Source organism: Podarcis cretensis (genome assembly GCF_951804945.1).
Source record: "Podarcis cretensis genome assembly, chromosome: 3".
Lineage (NCBI taxonomy): Eukaryota > Metazoa > Chordata > Lepidosauria > Squamata > Lacertidae > Podarcis > Podarcis cretensis.
Window position 1 is genome coordinate 112,751,518 of NC_137172.1, and position 24,509 is coordinate 112,776,026.

General features: G+C 44.8%; 1 protein-coding gene across 10 annotated transcripts in view; it reads right to left on the reverse strand.

Annotated features, from left to right (window-relative positions):
• PLCB4 (phospholipase C beta 4) overlaps positions 1-24,509 on the reverse strand; it is a 235,423-nt gene that overhangs the window by 193,168 nt on the left and 17,746 nt on the right. For 2 of the 10 annotated variants that reach the window (XM_079969709.1, XM_079969710.1), the window contains exon 1: positions 11,636-11,951. The exons of 1 other annotated variant lie outside the window; for it this stretch is intronic. The gene's annotated coding sequence lies outside the window, so the exon portion shown is untranslated. Of the gene's footprint in view, positions 1-10,742; positions 11,125-11,467; positions 11,584-11,635; positions 11,953-24,509 lie in introns of those variants that run through there. 7 more of the 10 variants (XM_079969718.1, XM_079969705.1, XM_079969719.1 and 4 more) reach the window with 4 other exon arrangements.

The following is a 24,509-nucleotide window of genomic DNA, read 5'->3' on the forward strand; positions in this document are numbered from 1 at the left end:
TGCTGGCCACATGATCCAGAAGCTGTATGCTGGCTCCCTCGGCCAATAAAGCAAGATGAGCGCTGCAACCCCAGAGTCGGTCACGACTGGACCTAACGGTCAGGGGTCCCTTTACCTTTTTAAGCACTTAAGAACAACCTAAGAACCTAAGTTTGGTGTATTTGTGGCATATCGCTTTTGCAGAAACAGTAATGGCTAGTGGTGGCAGATGGAACAGTAAGCTTCTGTACCTACAAGGGGCAAATAAAAGTTGAGGATTGAAGCTGTGCTGGCTGGGGCCAATGGCAGTTGACCCAAGACATCTGGGGGAAGGGGGACAACAAGTTTGAGTAAGGCTGGATTGATGTGCCCTGTGAACCTGGCCTGTTTATGCTTAAAAATAGTCCCCCAAGCCAAATAATGGTTCCCCAAGCCAAATAAAAAGAGCCATGCTTCAGTTCCAGCGTTTTAATTTAATCATGAGTCACAGCTAATTTTTCCCTTTGTTTCCAATGAGGTTTCAATGCAATTGGCTTTTTCTGGATCAGAGCCAAGTATCTAGCCCTCAACATGCAGCAACAGAACAATCAGGTCTGAAATGCAAGATCTTGTAATAAGGCTAACAAGATCACATTAAAAGGTCTCTTCCTTCCCAGGTTTTCCAAGGAGAAAGGAGGAGGGGAAGTTCCTTTTTTAAAATTGCTTTCATGTTTGCCTTCACATTTCAAGTTAGAGTGACTATTCCAGATGTTCCTCAAAAGGCCAAAGTTGCAAAAAGAAAAAAATGGAAGCAAAACAAGAAGTTATAAAAATTAGGCTGCATTTGACACCATTGTTTTCTAAAGAGTGAGTCCCAGTCTCATAAAACATGTTCAGACATAAATTAAATGCAGGCACCTAGATAAATAAGGGACACGGGTGGTGCTGTGGGTTAAACCACAGAGCCTAGGACTTGCCGATCAGAAGGTGGGTGGTTCGAATCTCCGCAACGGGGTGAGCTCCCATTGCTCGCTCCCTGCTCCTGCCCACCTAGCAGTTCGAAAGCACGTCAAAGTGCAAGTAGATAAATAGGTACCGCTCTGGCGGGAAGGTAAATGGCATTTCTGTGTGCTGCTCTGGTTCGCCAGAAGCAGCTTAGTCATGCTGGCCACATGACCTGGAAGCTGTATGCCGGCTCCCTCGGCCAATAAAGTGAGATGAGCGCCGCAACCCCAGAGTCGGCCACGACTGGACCTAATGGTCAGGGGTCCCTTTACCTTTACCTTTACCTAGATAAATATTTATACTTTTATCAATTTAGCAGGGGGGGTTTTTTGCATTATAATTATATGAACACGATTCCCAATTTTGTATTTATTATATTACGGAGAGTTTCTTTTAAAAATCTGATCGGAAATAATGGAAAACCATAGTTTCCACAGTAGCACAGACAAGTCTTCACAAGCCTCTGATTCATGTCGTCCTTCATCTCCCCTTGGGAGCACCAGGCGCACAGAGGTGTGGCTCATATAGGCTTGTTCCTGCAGCAGAAAACCATGGTTTCCCTTACATATGAACCAGACCATAGGCTAAGATCTCCTACAAACTATGGAGAAGAACAGGAAACTAGGACCCTTCCTCCTGTCCTCCTGCAGGTGGATTTCTTCACCATGCATAGCTTGAACAGTTCGTACAGATTCCAAACCAGCAAACAATGACTAGTAGTCGCCTTCCAAGCCAAAATTGGAAAGCATGGCTTGAAGCCAGTTTCTGTTTCTGGTTCGGAGGGAAAGTGCTAGCCACAGACTGCCAGTGGCAAATTACATAACCAGTGATAAGAAAACAGAAAGAGAAGCTGTGGGTAGAAAGCACAGTGCAGACTTTCTATGCAAAGGATCCCAGGTTCAAGTCCACGGAATCGGAACAGGTGAAATGTTTTTTTTTTGGGAGATGATATATAATGAGTTGAAAAAAATGTTGAAATATACATTTACAAAGAAACCAGAAGCATTTATATTGGGAATGGTGGGAAGTGATATAAATAGAAAAGGATGTAAGCTTTTTTTATATGCAGTAACAGCAGCTAGAATACTATTAGCCCAGAAATGGAAGCAAGAAGAATTGCCAACGATTGAAGAATGGAGGATGACATTGATGGACTATGCAGAATTAGACAAATTAACAGGAAGGATCCGAAACGGGCAGGACCAGAAATTTACCGAAGACTGGAGTAAATTTATGAACTATATGAAAAGTATTTGTGATGATCAGACAACGTTTGAAGGGTTTGCAAGAAGTTCTGTGAGGAGTACTGTTGGAAATATTGTAAAAATGGAAAGGGGGAGATGATAAGTTAAGAGAGGTAAAGACAATATAAAATTAAGTAATGCATAAAAAGGTTAAGACGGAACATCATCAGAGGTGCTGATGGAAGTCCAAAAAAGTGTATTTGTAATAATTTGTGTAGTACGTTTTATAATTTGTATGTTAAAATTAATAAAAATGTATTTTTTTTTTTTTAAAAAAAAAGTCCATGGAATCAGAACAAACAGCAAACGGAGTAGAAGGCATGGCTGGTGAGCAAGAAATATGAACAAGAGCACTCCTCTCTGTTGTGGATCCTGTTTGCTTGCAATAAGTTAAATGCCTCCAGAGCAGGTGGTACATTTTCAGTTGAAGAAAAACACAAAAGGCAGCCAAAATGAATAGTTGTTGGGGCAAGGTTGTACGGAGAGTACGAAAGTTGGCAAAACAATACTGTACTGCCCTTTTGAAAGAAACAAAATGAACAGAAAGGAATCTTATTTCTGGATGTTGGACAGCCCAAATATTTTCACTGTCGTGTTGAGAGAATCACAAGAACTGCCTCCTCTTCCTCCTCAAGCCTCCCTTCTTTAGAAACAATATCTTTTAACATGCTTACGCCCTGAATTGTGTTTTCAAGGATACTAACAGTGTGTTACAGTGTGGCCTGTATCTGTTCTCACATTTTATGTCCACATCTTGCAAATGTATAAAGTATCAGAGTCTGGGAGGATGTGCAGATGAGCATGACTTCCTTATAGTGATCAAAAACGGTTTTGTTGCCTGACATCCCTCTAGGTTGCAAAGAAAAATCAGAATCAAATTTATATATCTTACACATGCAACAATTCACACTGCAATCCTATCCTCGCTGACTTGGGAGTAAGCCCCACTTAATTCAACAGGACTTACTTCTGAGAAGACATGGTTAGGATTGTCATTGCAGCTCCTGGAATAGTTACAATGTTGTTGTTTTTTAAATAAATCAAGGACAGCCCTTGTTAATGTCACTGTATTTTTAATTGCAAGAGTGATCATACAATTAATCTCGCCTACAGAATCACAACTGTTTGAGAGATACACAGTGGAAGGCTGTGCTCAAAGTCACATGCTCTCAGAGTCGCAGGTCACAGAACTTGCCCATTGACCCCAACAGCTGTGCAGGATGGATCACATTGAGACTGCAAACCTAAACACACTATGAGTAAGCCTAGGTGAACATAGCGGGAATTCCTTCTTGTAGCCCCTCCAGACATCCTTTCAAATGTGTATTCATGATGATTTATGCTCATGATGGTATCAGAAAAGTTACAGGTGATCCCACTGTTTGCACCTGTGAAACTTCTGGGGCAGACACACTGCTTCATTTCCAATCAATGGCTGTCCCGTAGCTTCCCACTTAAATCCTGTAACCTTTTATACTATAAATGTTTGGGGTTGCAATTAGTGGTCCAGCTCTTGTTGCACCCTATTGCAGAACTGCTCCCCAGAATGCAATAACACGGGAGAAGAATCCCAGAACCAGTGCTATTTTTCTACTAAAAGAGGTGCCGGAACTCACCATGAATGCCTCCCTTCTCTTAGATGGGAGTGGTGCTGGGAGATGCGGGTGGCGCTGTGGTCTAAACCACAGAGCCTCTTGGGCTTGCTGATCAGAAGGTTGGCGGTTCGAATCCCAACGACATGGTGAGCTCCCATTGCTCTGTCCCAACTCCTGCCAGACTAACAGTTCGAAAGCATACTAGTGCAAGTAGATGAATAGGTACCACTGCAGGGGGAAGGTAAACGGCGTTTCCGTGCGCTCTGGCTTCCATCATGGTGTTCCATTGTGCCAGAAGCAGTTTAGTCATGCTGGCCACATGACCCAGAAAGCTGTCTGTGGACAAACGCCGGTCCCTTGGCCTGAAAGTGAGATGAGTGCCACAACCCCACAGTCACCTTTGACTGGACTTAACCATCCAGGGGTCCTTTACCTTTTTACTTTTTTTCTCTTTAAATGGCATTGACACCCACCTGAGAGGTGCCAAAACTGAGTTCCAATGAGTTAGGGGGGGGGAGCCCTGCACAGAACTAATAAAGAAGGATGGTGTGTGGACAGTTTAAATGCACAACTGTCCCAGTGGCATAGGGATGCGGGTGGCGCTGCGGGTTAAACCAGAGCCTAGGGTTTGCCGATCAGAAGGTCGGCGGTTCAAATCCCCGCAATGGGGTGAGCTCCCGTTGCTCGGTCCCTGCTCCTGCCAATCTAGCAGTTCGAAAGCACAGTCAAAGTGCAAGTAGATAAATAGGTACCACTCCAGCAGGAAGGTAAACGGTGTTTCTGTGTACTGCTCTGGTTCGTCAGAAGCGGCTTAGTCATGCTGGCCACAGGACCCGGAAGCTGTACGCCGACTCCCTCGTCCAATAAAGCGAGATGAGCGCCGCAACCCCAGATTCAGTCACGATTGGACCTAATGGTCAGGGGTCCCTTTACCTTTACCTTTACCTTTACCTTTACCTTTACCTTTACCTTTACCTTTACCTTTACCTTTACCTTTACCTTTACCAGTGGCATGCTGCAACAGCCTAGAGGGTCTCTGCAGAAGGCTGCGCTACCAGGTTGGAAGCTGCAGAGGCCTCTTGGATAAAACAAAATCCCCAGGTTGCAGATTTACTGAAAGGCAGTCAACGACATGCAGGGTTGATCCAAATACTGTTGCCTTATTTTTGCAACCTGATTACACTACACAGCTGCCCTAGAGAAAACTTCTGCTGGATTCAATTTTTATATGTTTCAGTGTACCTATCTCACTAAGTACCCTAAACTGGATGATTTAGAAACCCCAGAGGAGATGGCATCAAGTTTGTCTGCAAGATCGATCCTGGCTGCTGTATCCCAGGAGCCTAGAATGATCACAAACCCTGTATTCTGAAAGCATTCACTAAGGCCTTAATATAATTTTAAAGCAGCTCTATTACTGTCTTTTTTTCAGGCTAGGAACCTGCAGAATATTGACTGTAAGTCTGCCCCCTTATTGGGCAGGCAGCTTTGTGGGAGGGTCCCGGGCTTCCCTGGTAAGCCTGTCTATCACAGGCCGGATCGTCTTCCTGCCTCAGGAGTTAGAGAGCGTCCCCATGGGTGCAGGACCAAATGACTAATTGTGGCCCTTGGCAAAGTTTAAATGCCCAGCCTGTGGGGGCTTTTGGCCTCTCTCTTGCTGCGGCAGTTCTTACCCTCCCTCAAATCGGAGTTTTTTTATGGATGGTACAACCTTGCTATGGACAACGTTGGCTGCCTAATTTTCAGGGGCCAGGCAGGAATTCTTCCAACTTGACTAATGGGCATCACCATTTGGGTTTTTGCCTACCTCACAGCAATCATCACAACTTCGTAAGGCAGATGGGCATTGGGTAAGCCTAGTCTTGGTTGGAGGGGAGGTTGTAGCCTCCTCCTGCCCCTCCGTGGGTAAGGCTATCCTGTTAAAAGGATCTGGGAGGAGTAGCTCCTGTCCGATGCCCAAACAGGGGCTAGGGCCATACCACTCCTTCAACGGGGACCATTTGCAATTTGACGTAAGTCAGAGGGCATCTCTCCCCACCCCCACTGGCTTCACCCTTAGAAACACTCCCAGCGGACAGGTTGGAATGACATACACAGTTGCTTCCCTCAATGCCTATGGCCAAACCTTCACATCTGTAACCAATAAAGTTGTGGCCTTATTTGATCCCAAAATCAATATGCTGTGTGTTGTCTAGTTATTCGCACATTAGGGAACCGGGTGGTCACAGGGCCTTGATATGCAAGCTGCCCAGCATTTCCTGAACAGCTTTAAAAACCCTCTCTTTTCAGAGGTTTGCTAAACATTGACACAAACCCAGCATTCCCACGTATTTTAGAAATCTGTGGCTTGCAAACACATCACTAACTAGAAATCACTTAACCTACATAGTGATTGTGTACACTGGCATTAAGAATCCTGAAGTTCTCTTTTATTTTGTTCTGTTTTGTTCTGTTTTATTAAGAGTGCTTTGGAGTTTTTTAGTCTAACATTCTATACCACTTTCCTGGGAGTAACTCCACTAAAATCAATATAATTTACTTCTAAGTAGAAATATAGGGTTGTGCTGTTATTTTGTGTTCTATTGCAATTTTAAATATATTTTACTGTAGTTGTGTTATTGCTGTTCACTACCTTGAGTACCATTTGGTGGAAATGAAGGATACAGATGTAGCAAACAATTGCATTTCAACGGCCTGCTATATAGTTTTATCTTTTTTAAAAAATAAATGCATGATTGCATTAGACATCTGTTGCATAACTCGGTAGCTAATGAACTCCGAAATCTAAATCGGTCCCAATAAAGATATAACTCAACTAGGGACTTCCTAAGATCCCAGCCCTCTTTTTGACTAACATAAGTGCCTTTGATTTTTATGCACGTTGGTAGTCAAAGGTTGCTCTTAAATTTCTTCTTTTGTTTCTCACCCTTTTAGTGGGCTTGCTGTTGTTTTCTTGCGCTGAGCAACCTCCTTGTTTTCTATTCTGTATTGAACTGCTCTAGGCTTGTTAATGCTGCTTGCTAAAAGCAGTGGGGGAGCTGATTCACCCAAGACCTTTAACTCTTCATACAAGTGGTCCCAGCTATCTTGAGGCACGCACAAAGATAGCCAAATGCAACACAGAGATTTGATCATTGGATTCCTGAAACAGCAGCACTTTTTCCACCCAGAGCTGGAATTTCCTCCTGCCCAGCTGTATCCACAAGAGAGGAGTTCCCACATTACACGGTCCTCATGTATGCATACCCAGAAACGGCTGTGGATAATCACATACAGGAGGGAAATGTCTTGCTTATACAACAAGCTTATAGAACTGTGATGCTATCAGACTCCAGATCCCATCATCCCCAACCACTGTTCATGATGGCAGGGGCTGATGGGACCTGGAGTTCAACAACATCTGAAGGGTTCCCTATGTTTGTAATAAAACCTACTGGCTTTCCAAAACAACAACAACAACTCATCATTGGGAGTATGTGAATCAGATCTACATGTGTAAAGAGAGCCCCCATTGAAAGTGCAGCAACAAGGGATGCTGCTGAGCTACAACAATACATTCATTTCCTAGTTCCTATCAAATAAACACAAAAAATCAGAATCAAAGTTTATCTGTTTCTGGAGTGGGAAGCTTGTGCCCTACCCCCAATGTCCCTGGGCTAAACTCTGAGCCTCCCTGACTAGGTCTGTTGGAAGTGGGAGTCCAATGACATCTGGTAAGGTAAAGGTAACGGACCCCTGGATGGTTAAGCCCAGTCAAAGGCGATTATGGGGTGCGGCGCTCATCTCACTTTCAGGCAGAGGGAACCGGTGTTTGTCCACAGACAGCTTTCTGGACCATACGGCCAGCATGACTAAACCGCTTCTGGAGCAACAGAACACCGTGACGGAAACCAAAGCACATGGAAATGCCATTTACCTTCCCACCACAGTGGTACCTATTTATCTACTTGCACTGGCATGCTTTCAAACTGCTAGGTTGGCAGGAGCTAGGACAGAGCAACAGGAGCTCACCCTGCCGTGTGGATTCGAACCGCTGACCTTCTGGTCAGCAAGCCCAAGAGACTCAGTGGTTTAGACCACAGCGCCACCTGCAAGTGCATATGCATGTGTAACAGGAGTCGACTATAGCATTAAGACATGTCCTCACCTTACATTCAAGGCGTCAAGTACTTAAAGTTACATTAAACAAAGAACTCTCTCTCCTCCACCACCACCCGCCTTCATGGCAGGAGGCAAACTGATTTGACAGGCTCGCAACAGAGCTCCGAGTCCAATGCTACTGCCAAAATAATACTGAAACAGTATAGCCACAGAAGTTGCTTTTTAAAAAAATATATAGCACTAAAAGTCAAGACAAGAGAACTGTGGATTTATATGAAGAAGAAGCAGCAGCAGCATATACCGCAGCACACTGATTCCCTAGATTTGGTGGGTTACAGAACAAGAGATCATTGCGGTCTAACATGCAATATTAGAAAACACGACTGGGTGGCAGTCGTGGGGGAGGGGGGGCTTTCCACCTGCAGCTTTTCCTATGCAACAGAGCCAACTGTTTGGATTATAGGCTGTTCATAGGATATTTCTGGATTCATTTTAAAAATAAAAATAAAAAGACCTGTGTTTCAGAACAAAGCTCCTGTGTGTGGGAGTGCAGCTGTAAAGCAAAGAGCATTGTTATGCAAGCAGATATGAATCCATACCCAATGATCAAATAAGGTTTTGGAATTGTTTTGACAGTTGCTAGCTAGCTCCGATCGACTCTTCATCAGAGTGTTCATCAGAGTGTTCGTAGGCAAAGATAAGAGCCATGATTTGACACGCAGTTAGGCACCCTCAAGTCAATTGCTTTCAAGGGGCTTTAGGTACATGGAAACTCTGTGGCAAATACCTTTACTGGTTATAATTTTTTGCAACAGAATGCTACGTCATTTGGAAACAAAGTTTCTTTCTTTTTGAAAAAAGTAAGTTCAGTGAAACCTACCTGTTTTAATCATCATCTCTATTATTTCCTTGGTTAGTGTGTTGGATCAGGACCTGGGAGGCAAGAGGGATCAAATCCCAATGTAGCCATTGCAGCTCCCTGGGTGACCCTGGGCCAGTTGCAATCTCTCAGCCCAACCTACCTCACAGGGTTGTTGTAAGGAGAAAAACCATATATGCCACCTTGAGCTTCTTAGAGCAAAGGTGGGATACTGAATAAAAACAACCTGTTCATTTTACACGCAACTTAAGTCTTACTGTAGTGTGGAAGATTTGTATCATTAAGTGCCAAAGCATCGACTGTGTTTTATGAAAGGCAAGCAAACAAACAAAAAACAAATACCTTCATAGAATAGATCCAGAGGCAGTTTATAGAGATAATAAACTGTGCGTGATAATTTACAGTAGACTAGACCGACACTGGCTACACTAACCAACATTGAATATTTACTTACATAAGTTGCATGGCAATGCTATCTGTTGCTCTTACAGAGCTGGACAGCTTGCCTTCTTTGGCACAAAGGACAAGCCACAACTGGCAAAGCTTCACAACTGTGTTGTCAAAGAATGCTCACGGAACACTGCATGTTCCGGACAGCAATGTTTTATTGGCTTCCTTAAAAGTGCAGCATTTTAGCCACTTAACTTGAAACTTTGGGGGGTCTGCTGTTGTTTATAGCATCAGTCCATTTATAACCGCTCCCCCCGTAATCTAAACATGCTTGCATAGCAACAAGTCCAGCAGCTTTCAGAAGGTACTTGTTTCCTGCTTGACACATTGATTTCCCCTCATAGATTTTCCCCACAGAAACTCCTCCAATTTTCATAATTCACGCACCAGATTTCTGACCCGTGTGCCTGGTTGCACAACAAACCCCTGTGACACACTGCACAAATGGCATGCCCCCCCAACACAGGCATTATTGCCACACACAAACAAACCCACCACAACTCATGGGCGCATGCACCCATGTTTGGGATCACCACATCGGGCTCCAGAACAGAACATTATCAGCAGAAAGGGAATTTGGACCATTCTCTGTCTCCCTTGTTTCTGCAAAAGAGTAGGGCTTCCACAAGCACTGGGTGTGGGTGAGATCTCTGACAAAAGTCAACAGGCAAGGTAGCAGAAGATCACTAATATTCTGTTGTGCATTAGCAACCTCTCACTAAATGGTAACAATAAGCACATGCAGGCAGGCCTTTTGTAAAATATACACCGGCCATTTTTCATAAATTATATCGTATTCCCATATCACATTTAGGGGAAGGGACATAGCTCACCGGAATAGAAGGTTCTAGGTTCAGTCCCCAACATTTATAAGTAATGTTGGGAAAGATTCCCTGGCTGAAACCCCCGGAAAGGCGCTGCCTGTCAATGTAGACTAACTAGATGGGCAAAACTGGTCCCACTCAGTATCCCACGAACCTTTATCCCCACATTAACTGGGAACAACAGTTATGTCTATTTTAATGTTTCCCTAGGCATTCTTCACCTTGGGCAGGAATTACAACTGGTGGTTTATCACCTGTGTTACAGCTACAGCCCAAACACATCAGTATACAAGTCTCCACGCTTCTCTTAGCAGCTTCCAAATATTATTCTCCATATTACCTCATCAGACCAGCAAGGGGGGCAGGGAGGGGACTCTAAGAGAAATAGCAACAGAATGATGCAGCCAGGCAGTTTAATAAGAGCAATGCATTTAAGATTGCCCAGCTGCAACTGACAAAGCCCAAATTGGATTAACCAGCTAGTGTCTCATCACACAAAATTCAGCCATAGCACTAATAACTTGGTGGGTTCCAGGCACACAAACACTCAGACCTGCTTCCTAATAATAATAATAATAATAATAATAATATGCTATTTAAGTTTTAATTTAAACAACACCAGGAAATAGTTCAGATAGGAAAGCATATCCCGCCCCCATGCACATCCTAGAAAAGTGTCGCTTACCTTCTGCAAAACAGAGGCCACCCTTTCTGAAACTGGAGGGCGAACACTTCAGAAATGCTAAAAGTTAGACCTGAAGCTAGGGAAACATTTATAAGAACTGCAGAGGGCACTGACATTTAATCCCGGATGCACATACGGGGGTGGGAGGAAAAGGTGACCTGCTCGGCACGTACCGAATAATAATAATAATCTCTACAGTATTAATAAAAACGGTTCGGATGCAAGCGGAGCTCTATGGAGAGACCTGCCGGCAGTGCCGCTGGAGGGCAGGGGGTGGGGATGTTGCGTTTCGCGGGGAACAAAGCGCCAAGGTGAAGCAGACCGGGAGCCAAGAAAGCGCTTTCGCCCCAGAAGGGCTGGAGAAAGAGCAGAGCCACGCAAGGACTACCCACAACAACAACAGAAAGAGCGCCCACCCACCGCCCACCTAACGCGAGGAACTAGCCGACAGCTCTCCTCTCGGCGCGCTTACCGGGAAGCAAATCCCGCGGGGCAGCGCGGGGCTTACTTCCGAGTAAAGGGGCGCGGAGCCAGCTGGAGAGAGGAGGTAGATGCAGGAAGGGAACCGTGTGTCTGTCTCAAAAGTGAGACGAGGCCAATGGAGAGTCTCTCCCGACCCCCGAGGGAGGGGTCGGTCAGGCTGCAGCCCCCTCTGCATAGCAGGCAAGCGCGCCTCCTATGCGCCTCCCGGGCGCCAGGCGATGGCAACTCCGCGCCCCTCGTACCTGCCGGCCGGCCCCCTAGACTCGCCAGCGCCGGAGATCCGCTGACGCGCGGCTGGCGACCTCAGCACGGAAGGCAGCCCTGTGCCTGCAGCAGCAGCACCGCATTCCCCCCGTCCACCACCTCCTCCTCCCCGCCTGGTTCTGCCATTGCTCCCGCCAGGGTCTTACATCAGCTGCCGCCGGAGGATTCCGGAGAGGAAAGGCGAGTAGCAGCAGCAGCAGCAGCAGCCAACCAGCCTTTCTGTTTGCACAAGATGCTCCGGGAAGGAGAGGGAGGGCGGCTATCCCCGATGTCTCCCACTCCCTCCCTCTCTCCCTCCTCCCTCCCGGCCAGACTTTGGCGAGGTGCTTTGTTATTGGCGGACGCCGCCGCTGGACTTGCTGCTCCCGGGTGGTTTCCCCCGAGCAAGCGTGAGAAAAGGACGCCAACTCCGCCGGCGCGCAAAGGGAGCGCGCGCTCCTCCAGCAAACGCGGCCCAGCCGGGGTGGGAGAGGAGGGTGCTCAGCAGGCGCGTGCACAGACTAGGAAAGAGGCACGGGGCGGGGGGGGGGGGCCGCGTCTATGTACTCCTATGCATTGCTGATCGATTCGGTGGGGGGGGGGCAGAAAAGGGTTGTGCGGGCGCCAAGGACGGGGGCCCACCCGCTTTATAAATGCATTATTACGCACTCTGCATGGCCAGGGCTCTCCGGCTGCTGGCGTCTCCCCGCCGCCAGGGGCAGGACGAGTGAGCGAGAGAAGCGCCAGCCAAACTCCTGCCTCCCTCCTCCCACCCACCCAGGGCACTTGCAAGCTGTGCATGACAAGTGCACAAAGGCGAGGCCCTGCTCGGTGCCTCTTTCTCTTCCACGCTGCGTTTGCATGCCGAGATGTTGTGCGCTCAATAAGACAGGAGGCGCATTACTGTCGCTGCCTGCGCATGGGTGGAGGCGGCCAGCGGCAGCGATACCTGCCAACAGAAGCACAGTAGCATCGATTGGCCACCAAATCGGAACAATCCTCAAAAGAGTTGCGTTTAGGGATTGGGGGAGCGGTCAGAAACAAGCCTACCCAAACACACAAGGCAAAGAGAAACTCTCAAAGTTATTTTAAGGGAGGGTGTGTTCTTAAAGTTTATGATTGGTCAACAAAATTACGCTGCCTTTTATTTGTTTGGATGACGTATTTTATTGTTTGATAATTGATGAGTGTAGGCTTGCTCATTTAATACACTGCAGTTCCTGCTGCTGTCTGCACAAAAGTATTCTGAACACACCAAAAATTCAAAGCTATACTCCCTTTGTAGGTAGAGGGTCGTTGGGGTTTTTTTGCAGGTCATTTGTACATCTTATCTATCAAACCTCTTTTGCCTTTAAAAAGGTAAAGGGACCCCTGACCATTAGGTCCAGTCGTGGCCGACTCTGGGGTTGCGGTGCTCATCTTGCTTTACTGGCAGAGGGAGCTGGCGTACAGCTTCCGGGTCATGTGGCCAGCATAACTAAGCCACTTCTGGCGAAACCAGAGCAGCGCATGGAAACGTCGTTTACCTTCCCACCGGAGTGGTACCTATTTATCTACTTGTACTTTGACATGCATTCAAACTGCTAGGTTGGCAGGAGCAGGGACCGAGCAATGGTAGCTCACCCCGTCACGGGGATTTGAACCGCTGGCCTTCTGATCGGCAAGTCCTAGGCTCTGTGGTTTAACCCACAGCGCCACCCATGTCCCTTATTCTTTTGCCTTTGCTTCTATCCAAATCCTGTATAATCTTACTGCTTACAGGTTTCCCATAGGCAGCTGATTAGCTACTTGGAGAATAGGATGCTGAACTAGATTGGTCCTTGGCCTGATCCAGCAAGCCTCTTTTATGTTCTTATGTTATGTCTGGTTCTCATAAGAAGATATTTACACCAGTACTATTGTGGGGAAAGTAGAGCACAAAAACATAAATGCAAGCAGCCAGTGCTATACCCAAGTCATTGTTACAAAAAAATAAAAATAAATGCAAAGCTTCCAGCTTGTTTTAATTCAAATTGTATTTTAATTGTGATGTCAACCTACTTCCTGCCCAAATATTTCCTGGTGTGGGGAAAATGAGAACAGCACATTTTGCTTAATGGATAATTCAGATGGGAGGCTTCCATGCTACACTACACTTGCTAAATGTTTGGAAACCTGTATTATAGTTCAGTACATGTTTACAGCTGTGAGCTATATGGTTCTACAAGCAATGTGTTGTTAGTCTGAGAGAGATCAGCATTTCCACATTTCTAAGGTAGCCTAGAGAAACTCATTATAGGTCTGAGTAGCTTATATATACTCTGAATACTTGCATACACATGGTGGGAATTACAACAGGCGTTGAGAAATTGGGGGGGGTGGAGGCCCCCACAGCTATTCCTAGGCTCCGTGCTGCTTCCTTGTTTTGATTCATAACTTGAAACACAGTAATGGGTTTAAAGCTTGTAGCTTGAATTGAAAACACAAGGATTGGAATGCAAATGATCTTGAAAATTGGAGAGCAAAACTGGAAGCATTCGATCAAAAGCAAAAGGGGCAATCATATTGCACACATACTTGCTTTATTGTAAAGATTGATCGCCTGCTCTTCAGATTCTCACAGCAACTTGACAACATTTCAAAACGCCATAAAACAAAAGCGTACCATGAAATCTGCAAAGTCTGTGCAAGTACCACACAACAGGTCAAATTCAATGAAAAAGCCTGGCACCAAAATGGCTTCAAAGTAGGTGTCAGATGAGCCTTCCTTGGTGAGAGCAATTGGGGTACCACCACTAGGAAGACCCTTTCCCTAGTAACCCCCTCCCCTGCTATACCTCAGATGACATGAGAACCCTTAGAAGGCTCTTTGATGAAGATGTATAGGAGAGCCTTCAGATGAGCACACGAGGACAAAGGAAAGGCAAATACATTATATTGGAAAGATTCCAGAATTAGATATTTCTTTATTACAGAGGGTGCCATATTCATCTCTTCATGCAAGCTTTGCAACAGGGTCCCCCAGTAATTTTTTGGGCTACAGTTCCTGTCCTTAAGCAGACAGCTATGGATTCCACACTTTACATGCAAGGCGTAGAAGTGCAGTCATAATGATTTTCAGAACAAATGCCAATATTGGTAACCGGCAATATTTCGTATTTGCCTGCACAGCCTCATGGTTCCAAACAGGAGCAAATAAATTGTGTGTGTGTGTGTGTGTGTGTGTGTGTGTGTGTGTGTGTGGAGAGAGAGAGAGAGAGTGAGTTCTGCAGCTATTCCTAGGTCTCATGCTGTTTATCTATTTGATTTGTGGCCGGTGGGCTGTAAATAAATTATATTCATATTTATGTGACAGAACTTGAAAGGAGGAGTGAGTAAATGAGTTTCTGTAGTTATATACCCAGAAAAGTGATGCCATGTGGTTGCAGGGAGAATTATAGCTGCATGTAGGAATAAAGGCTGCAGGTGTGCTGTTGGCAGACATTGCTAGGCTCCAACCCAAGCAATCAATCCGAAGTGAGGGGCAGAAATCCCAACATACAGTGGTACCTCGGGTTAAGTACTTAATTTGTTCCAGAGGTCCATTCTTAAATGAAACTGTTCTTAACCTACCAGAAGCCTTTCTTCTTGGAATAATAGGTCCGTAATTGCCCAAGAAAGATGTTAGATTGTTTTTTATAGCCACAACTGCTGCTAGGATTTTGTTGGCCAAGAACTGGAAAACACAACAGTGGAGGAATGGCAGATGAAGATGATGGACTTTGGGGAGCTAGCCGACCTGACCGGAAGAGTTCGCGACCAGAAGGAGGAGGAGTACCAGGAAGAATGGATGAAATTCAAAGACTATTTAGCTAAATATGCTAAGATAACTTAAATAGAAATACTTGCAAGTACCAGATTGGCTTAGGATTTAAATATGATGTCATAGAATAATATGTTTAAAGTTAATATGAAAAGAAAGAAAGATGTTACCTGACTAAGTAAATTTTATGAGAAATTAGTTTTGGAAAACTGTTACAATGACATACATTGAAACTCAGCCAGGGGGATTTGAGGAAGTCACTTTACAATGTGAATAATAGTGGAATTATTACAGTTAGGATTTATGTTTGTTTGTTTGTTTATGTTTGTTATAAATTTGGAAAATCAATAAAAAAATTTGGGGAAAAAAGAAACTGTTCTTAACCTGAAGCACCACTTTAGCTAATGAGGCCTCCCGCTGCTGCTGCCGCGCCGCCGGAGCACAATTTCTGTTCTCATCCTGAAGCAAAGTTCTTAACCCGAGGTACTATTTCTGTGTTAGCAGAGTCTGTAACCTGAAGCGTCTGTAACCTGAAGCGTATGTAACCCGAGGTACCACTGTAATGTGTTTTGACTTAAGAATGAACATTTATATCTCGGGTTCACCAGAACATTTATATCTCGGGTTCAACTCTGACTCCCATCTTCCTTGACCAATGGCCATGCTGGCTGATGCTGATAGGAGGTGCAATACAACAAAATCTCAGTTTCCTCACCGCTTATGTACAGAACACATGCACAAGCATATACTCAGCCCCAGCCCCAAAATGGAAGAACTTTGCCATCAGGAATATCCATATAGATGTATGTGCACAGAGTGGGGGCTTTTTACTGGATAGTTGGACATGCAGTTTCTTCCTCTAACAACACAGGGTTTCAAGGTGAGCATCTGACATCCAGTCGAAATAAAAAGCTTCTAAGCACTTAATATTCCCAGGCTCGGTTATTTCCTAACTGAGGATACTGCTGTGCAAATCCCTCCTGTTGGAACATGACCCACCAATGATTTCATTAAGATGCACTTGACAACTTTTGTTTGTGTGTTGTTGTTTTTTGTAAAAATTCTTATTAGAGCACCTTCTTGTTGTTGTTGTGCCTCTTTTCGCTCCCATGAGTCACAAAGCTGCTTCCATATCATAAATAGTAACACCACAACCACAACATAAATCATATATAATAATTAACCAATCAACCAACCACCTTCTATAAAACACTATTGACAAAGCAACTTTAAAAAATAGGCTAAACAGCACAACCACAAGAAAAGTCAGAATATTCACAAAGCATTACAGCACCCATAATCTATTAGATTTATATTATATTAAATAATGTATTTATTATTGTATTGTTAGGCACAGGTTCCTGTATGCCAGGGGTCAGCAACCTTTTTCAGCTATGGGCTGGTCCACCATCCCTCAGACCATGTGGTGGGCCAGAGTATATTTTTTTTTGGGGGGGGGGTGAACGAATTACTATGCCCCACAAATAACCCAGAGATGCATTTTAAATAAAAGGACACATTCTACTCATGTAAAAACATGCCGATTACCAGACTGTCCAGACTGGATTAAGAAGGCGATTGGGCCGCATCTGGCCCCCGGGCCTTAGTTTGCCTACCCATGCTGTATGCTTTACTATACACAAGCTATTGCAGCAGTAACTCAGTATATAGCCTGCTCCTGTGTATGCTTATTTGGCAGCAACACCCACTTATTGGCTTAGGCCAGGCTTCCTCAACCTTGGCCCTCCAGATGTTTTGAGACTACAATTCCCATCATCCCTGACCACTGGTCCTGCTAGCTAGGGATTATGGGAATTGTAAGCCAAAAACATCTGGAGGGCCGAGGTTGAGTAAACCTGGCTTAGGCTGTAATCCTGAATGCCATGTGGCCCTCTAGATATTGCTGGACTACAACTCCCATCATCCCTGACCATTGTTCATGCAGCTGAGACTGCCTTATACCGAGACAAGCAATTGGTCCATCTAGCTCAATACTGTTGAAACTGGCTAGCAGCAGCTTTCCAGGGTTTCAGGAAGTTGGCATTCCCAGCCCTACCCACAAATGCCAGGAATTGAATCTGGGAGCTTCTACATGGATTACAGAGGCTTCGCCATCGAGCTACAGAACATCTTCATGCATAGGATTGCACTATAAGGCTATTTTGCTGTCGGGTTCACCTCAGTTCACTCATTTCCAATTACGGAAAGTCATTTTCATGCCGTTTGATGTGTGAAAAGCACCTGACAGTCCCCAAGTCGGAGCGAGCAGAGCTGTGCAAAATAAATAGGCCCCAGTCACTGTCACCTGAAGCTGCAGATCATCAGCCTGAGCTGAAGGCCACAGGGTGTGAGAGACCATCTAAATGTGCTAAGCGAGCACACTCAGTTCCTAAGTAAGCCCAATGGCAATACACTTTACAGCTTTACGATTTAGCTTTGAGGCCCAAATAAGCAAACTGCCACTAAACACAAGCCATTTATTTTAAAGTAATCCTATGTCAAGAGGAATACTCACATTTTAGAGTGGGAGCCAAATGCCACCTTCCGGACCTCTCTACCCAGCCACTAAGATGTTCACCAGGCACCACACCTCACCAGCCTTGCCCTTGTGCAATTCTCAAGTGTTTTCGCCTGGCTGGGATGTGCTGCTGAACTGTGAAAATGCCCCTTGCTTATCTCGATGGAGACGTGTGTTCATGTGTGAGAGAGATAAGGAACCTCTGGCTTTAGCATGCTGGAATGCAGCCTAGCTTGACAAAGGTCACATCTGCACGAAAGACTTAAAGCTCACGTCTTCCCCCAGAGAAACTTTGGGCCCTTACTTTCGTTAAGGGTACTGGAAATCAGGGCCGTCTTAAGCATATCTGGCGCCGTGGTGCAAAGCTCCCTCTGGTGCCCACCCCCCACCCCCGTGGACGGCACTGGTTTCCCCAGCCAGTCTGGGCGGCTTCCAAAAGAATACTAAAATACTGTAATACATCAAACATTAAAAGCTTCCCTAAACAGGGCTGCTTTCAGATGTCTTCTAAAAGTCTGGTAGTTGTTGTTCTCTTTGACATCTGGTGGGAGGGTGTTCCACAGGGAGGGTGCCACTACCAAGAAGGCCCTCTGCCTGGTTCCCTGCAACTTGGCTTCTCGCAGTGAGGGAACCACCAGAAAGCCCTCAATGCTGGACCTCAGTGTCCAGGTAGAACGATGGGGGTGGAGACGCTCCTTCAGATATACCGGACCGAGGCCATTTAGGGCTTTAAAGGTCAGCACCAACACTTTGAATTGTACTCGGAGACATACTGGGAGCCAATGTAGGTCTTTTAAGACCGGCGTTATGTGGTCTCGGTGGCCGCTCCCAGTCACCAGTCTAGCTGCCGCGTTCTAGATTAGTTGTAGTTTCTGGGGCACCTTCAAAGGTAGCCCCACGTAGAGCGCATTGCAGTAGTCCAAGCAGGAGATAACCAGAGCATACACCACTCTGGTGAGGCAGTCTGCAGGCAGATAAGGTCTCAGCCTGCGTACCAGATGGAGCTGGTAAACAGCTGTCCTGGACACAGATTTGACCTATGCCTCCATGGACAGCTGTGAGTCCAGAATGATTCCCAGGCTGCGCACCTGTTCCTTCAGGGGCACAGTTGCCCCATTCAGGACCAGGGAATCCTGCACACCTGCCCGCCTCCTGTCCCCCAAAAACAGTACTTCTATCTTGTCAGGATTCAACCTCAATCTGTTAGCCGCCATCCATCCTCCAACCGCCTCCAGACACTCACACAGGACGTTCACCACCTTCACTGGTTCTGATTTGAAAGAGAGGTAGAGATGGTTATCATCCGCATACTGATGAACACCCAGCCCATGATCATGAGTAAACTTTATTTTTGTTACTTATGAATAAGACTGTGGTTTCTTTATTCTTTTAGGAGGGATTCAAGTGGTCTTACCAGGAAAATATTAGAACACATTTCAGTCTGGACAAGCCAGATTGGGGATGCCTGCTGAGGACAATAAGCAATTCAAACTCAGCCCTCCAGATGTTTTGGGACTACAACTCCCATCATCCCTAGATAACAGGACCAGTGGTCAGGGATGATGAGAATTGTAATCCCAAAACATCTGGAGGGCTGAGTTTGGGGATGCCTGTTCTTAAGAAACTCACATGAGTTTGCAACCAGCTTTCTGTTGCGTAAGAAGGGGAATGCACTCTGCTAAGTACAGAAACTTGCTGGCGCAAGTTAGAAGGAATATTAATAAACAATATATCCACTCCTGCCACCCTGAACATTCCCACAAGAATCACATCCGTTGCTCTGTCTGCCACAGCCACTTTTTGTCTCTGTCCGACCCACCTCTGGCATGAGAAATGTGACCCGTAGACATTAAAAGGTTCCCCACTCCTATTTTAGAGATAGTTTGCATTTGTTTCTTGATCTAGATTTTTCAAATTCTATGTTAAACGGGATTCTTCCAGGCAGCTAATAATCACCAAATTCCAGCAGGCAAAGGGTAGAATCTTACATTACTCCAAAAGTCAAGCTAAAAGCAAATGTTTGCCGGAAAGGTCAAAGCCAAGGCTTGGACCTGGACCTGGAAACAGTAATAATACTGGTGTTACAATCAGGCTCCCATTAGGCGCCCCTTTCACTAACTGAAGAGCGTGAAATGACAATAATATGCAGGAAGAGCACATATTACCCCATCCTTTGCCCTTGGAAATTTAGAAAAAGCTGCTGCAGAAGGATGTGAGCAACATCATGGGAGGGGTGCTTCTAGGATGAAGATGAAACTACGACATTCCCTTGTTATCTTTGCTACTGGTTCCTGTGTGCTGTTTAAGTAATCTTGCTACATTTATAGTATTGTAATGTGTGGGGTTGGGGGGGGGGGTAAGCTGTTCTATTTTTGCTCTGCTACGTTATTTTGAAATAGTTTTTGTAGCGCCTGTTTGAAATGCATCCCTGTTTCTTGGAGCACGGTTTCTTTTTTGGAAAAACGCCCCACAAATAAAATGGATGAGTGAATGAGGGTGAGGAACCTGCGGCCCTCCAGCATTGCCGGTGGCCAGGAAAAATGACATCCAGGAAGCCACCCGTTCCCCATAACCGATCTACTACTAATAATTTGCATTTAGCAAGAGCGAATTCACGTGCTGGCAGGCCGCAGCACACACATTCTAGAGATGAATATAGCATACAGATAGGCAAGGCAGAGTAAATAGGTCAACAAATATTTATCAAAACCAGGTTGGCCTTTCAGTGTGTTTTATGTAACAACATGCTTCAGCTCAGCAGAAGCAGGTTGCAGTTCCTGGCCAGAGTTTCCTGGGGAGTAAAGCACCCTGATCCAGTTTTGCCACTTTTCTGTGATTAATGTAAATGTGCTGCATAAATAGCTGCCTCTTTCCATCTACCATCTGCTTGGTGCATAGGTTAAAATCATCTCCTGTGTTTCGTCATCTACTCGGGAATAATTCTGCCTTAACCACCACTGTTCAGGGAAGTTTTTAATGTATGACATTTTAATTCATTTTTAATCTTTGTTGGAAGCTGCCCAGAGTGGCTGGGGAAACCCAGCCAGATGGGCGGGGTACAAATAAATAATAATAATAATAATAATAATAATAATAATAATAATAATAATTTATCATCATCATCATGCATATATAAAGTCTGCTTATGAACATTAAGAACCCTACTGTGGCCATGCACAGTGGCCATGCAGACAGACCCTCCAAGTGTCCCTATTTTCCAGGGACAGTTCCAAATTTACAGAAGCTGTCCTGGTTTGTGATTTGATCTTGGAATGTTCCACTTTTCCTTAAAGGTAAAGGTACCCCTGCCCATACGGGCCAGTCTTGACAGACTCTGGGGTTGTGCGCCCATCTCACTTAAGAGGCCAGGGGCCAGCGCTGTCCGGAGACACTTCCGGGTCACGTGGCCAGCGTGACATCGCTGCTCTGGCGAGCCAGAGCCGCACACGGAAACGCCGTTTACCTTCCCGCTGGTAAGCGGTCCCTATTTATCTACTTGCACCCGGAGGTGCTTTCGAACTGCTAGGTTGGCAGGCGCTGGGACCGAGCAGCGGGAGCGCACCCCGCCGCGGGGATTCGAACCGCCGACCTTTCGATCGGCAAGTCCTAGGCGCTGAGGCTTTAACCCACAGCGCCACCTGCGTCCCCCACTTTTCCTTAGGACACCCTTATTTTCATCAAAGAAACTTTGGAGGGTATGGAGGTTTGTGATCCCCGAGCCAACCTTTAGAAGACATCTGAAGGCAGCCCTGAATAGGGAAGGTTTTTTTATGTCTAATGTTTTATTATGTTTTTATATATTCTGGAAGCTGCCCAGAGTGGCTAGGGCAACCCTGACAAACGGGAGGGGTATAAATAAATTGTTGTTGTATAGGACACCCCTATTTTCACTGGAGAAATGTTGGAGGGTATGCCTGCAGATGCTTATGGGGTGCACATGAGCAAGACACATGAACAAAAGCACTCTCCCATTTATGATCACCACTGCTGATTTATCTCTTTCCACATACCGTATTTTTTGCTCTATAAGACTCACTTTTTCCGTCCTAAATAGTAAGGGGAAATGTGTGTGCGTCTTATGGAGCGAATGCAGGCTGTGCAGCTATCCCAGAAGCCAGAACAGCAAGAAGGGATTGCTGCTTTCACTGCGCAGCAATCCCTCTTGCTGTTCTGGCTTCTGAGATTCAGAATTTTTTTTTTTTTCTTGTTTTCCTCCTCCAAAAACTAGGTGCCTCTTGTGGTCTGGTGCGTCTTATAGAGCGAAAAATACGGTATGTCCCAAGATGGTGTACAAAATATTATCCAAACAGTTGAGCTGATGGCACTTAATTTTTCTACATGTAGAAACTACAGTGGTACCTCAGGTTACATACACTTCAGGTTCCATACACTTCAGGTTACAGACTCCGCTAACACAGAAATAGTATCTCAGGTTAAGAACTTTGCTTTAGGATGAGAACAGAAATCATGCTCCGGCAGCGTGGCAGCAGCGGGAGGCCCCATAAGCTAAAGTGGTGCTTCAGGTTAAGAACAGTTTGAGGTTAAGAACTGAACTCCATAACAAATTAAGTACTTAACCCAAGGTACCACTGTACTCACAGCTTGATTCTGGCAACAATTGAAACAACTTCTCTACTTTTAAAAATTTAATAAATTGTTGGTTGTAGACCAGTTGTTACCACCAGTGTGTTTTTTTCTGGGGAGATGATGGGGACGCATACCCCTAAACATTTTGTGAATCTAACAGGAGAAGAAACTATTTTTTTAAAAAAATATATATTAGTTTCTTCTCTAGCACGGTGAATTGTCAATTCTGTTGCTACCCCTGATGGCAGCCTCACTTCCTGTCACGGTGTTTCCTGAGTCTCAGATGGAAGTGAGCATTTAATGTGTGAAGCAGTGTGGAATGTAGATGTTTTACTGATGAAAGTTTGGCTTCATTGAAGGGCAGTATTTCAATGTGAGTAGGAAAATTACTATTTTTCATCAGAGGAATCAGGAAGATGTTAGTGCACACAACCTCATGACAATGTGGAAGTTACTATGTGCTGTCCGCTGTGTAATATGAGGTAATGCGTGTTCTTTGTACTTTACTGTATTTATTTTTCCCGATTTGAACTATAAAATGGTGATTTTCTTGAGTCAAAATGAGAGTACCCCTAATTTTTTTATGGGGGGGGGGAGTACTGGTTACCCTGCTAGAGTCTACCAATCGTGGATATTCCAGTGCCAAGCATCACTATGGAACAAAAAAGTGGATTGAAACAGGCCACACCCATTGGAGTTACAAAGATGACTGCCCTGCCTTTCATTGACACTGGAAGATACCCAGCAGCAGAAAAGTCACCTGGTAAGATCATTGGCAGAGAGGCACTGTCTGACAAATAAGCTTGCTGTTGCTGCTGTGTAACTTATTGACTGGCATTTCAAAGTTGTAGCCACACACATTTTCCCTTCTGCAGGGTCATTCCATGTCAGTTCAACGCGGTTATGCCACCCACCGTCTCAGATTTTGATGAAACTTGGTGTACACCCTTCCCTTATGGTTCAAAGAAACCCCCTTATTTTTTTCCTTATTTCCTTACATGTGAGCAACTAAAGTTTCTGACCAATTTTTTTTAGATTGATTTCACGATATAGCCAATTTTCACAGTTTCAAATACCCCAAAACTGAAAAACAAGTCTGCACTTTTGAAAAAAACCACACTCTGTAATAACCAATATGATTTTAGATTTTAAGAGGAACAACTTTGTTTCGTTAATTTTTTCTTTTACAGCTATGGATTGTAGGAAAGTTGTACCCAGTAGCTATCTTCCCCCCACAATGTCCAAAAAATGTAAAATTTTGTTACAAGACATAAGAGACCCATAAATTTTATTCTTTGTTGAGAAAGAGTATGTCTTTGCAATAATTTTCACCATCAAAAACTTTTGATTGCATCGTGCCCTAACGCTGAAAATTTAGGTTTCCTAAACCTAGTTTTTCCACCAGAAAAACTACATTTATACATTTTTTAAGGCATTTATAAAATCTTTTGAGTGCTGGTTTCCTAAACCTAGTTTTTCCACCAGAAAAACTACATTTATACATTTTTTAAGGCATTTATAAAATCTTTTGAGTGTTGGTGTATTTTTTCCTGAAATCCTCATCATATTATTGATCTCTGTGTAAAAATTCAAAGATCATTGGTTATGGAGGAAAAAAATAAAATGCACACAAGGCTGAGGATCTCAAGAGGGACTGAAACACAGATTTCATGAAACTTTGAAGTGCTATAAAATCAAAACTATTTGAGATAGAGGGAAAAAATTTAAGGGGGTTTCTTTCAACCATAAGGGAAGGGTGTACACCAAGTTTCATCAAAATCTGAGTCAGAGGTTGGTGAAACCCTTGTTTTTTGCATTGATTTGATGTGGAACGACCCTGCATTCAGAAAGAGAAATCTGCATTGCTCAATGGACACCAAACTTTGCTTCAGTTTCCAGGGAGCTAAATGGATGTAGTCCCTGTTCCAGAGAATGTTATTGCCTTTGAAAGAGATGAAGTGGAAAATGTGGCCTAAACAATGCCAGCAAGCTGAAGGCTTTCCCACTAGAGGGTTTTGGGTGTTTTTTTTTAAGTTTAGTGTTACACTTCCTGTGTGCCTGTCTAAATAATCCAATAAGGAAGGGAACCTCTTTCTCTGAAATCCACTGCTGAGGCACGACATGGCCTGTCTTTTCTTTATTTTTAACCTGGTCT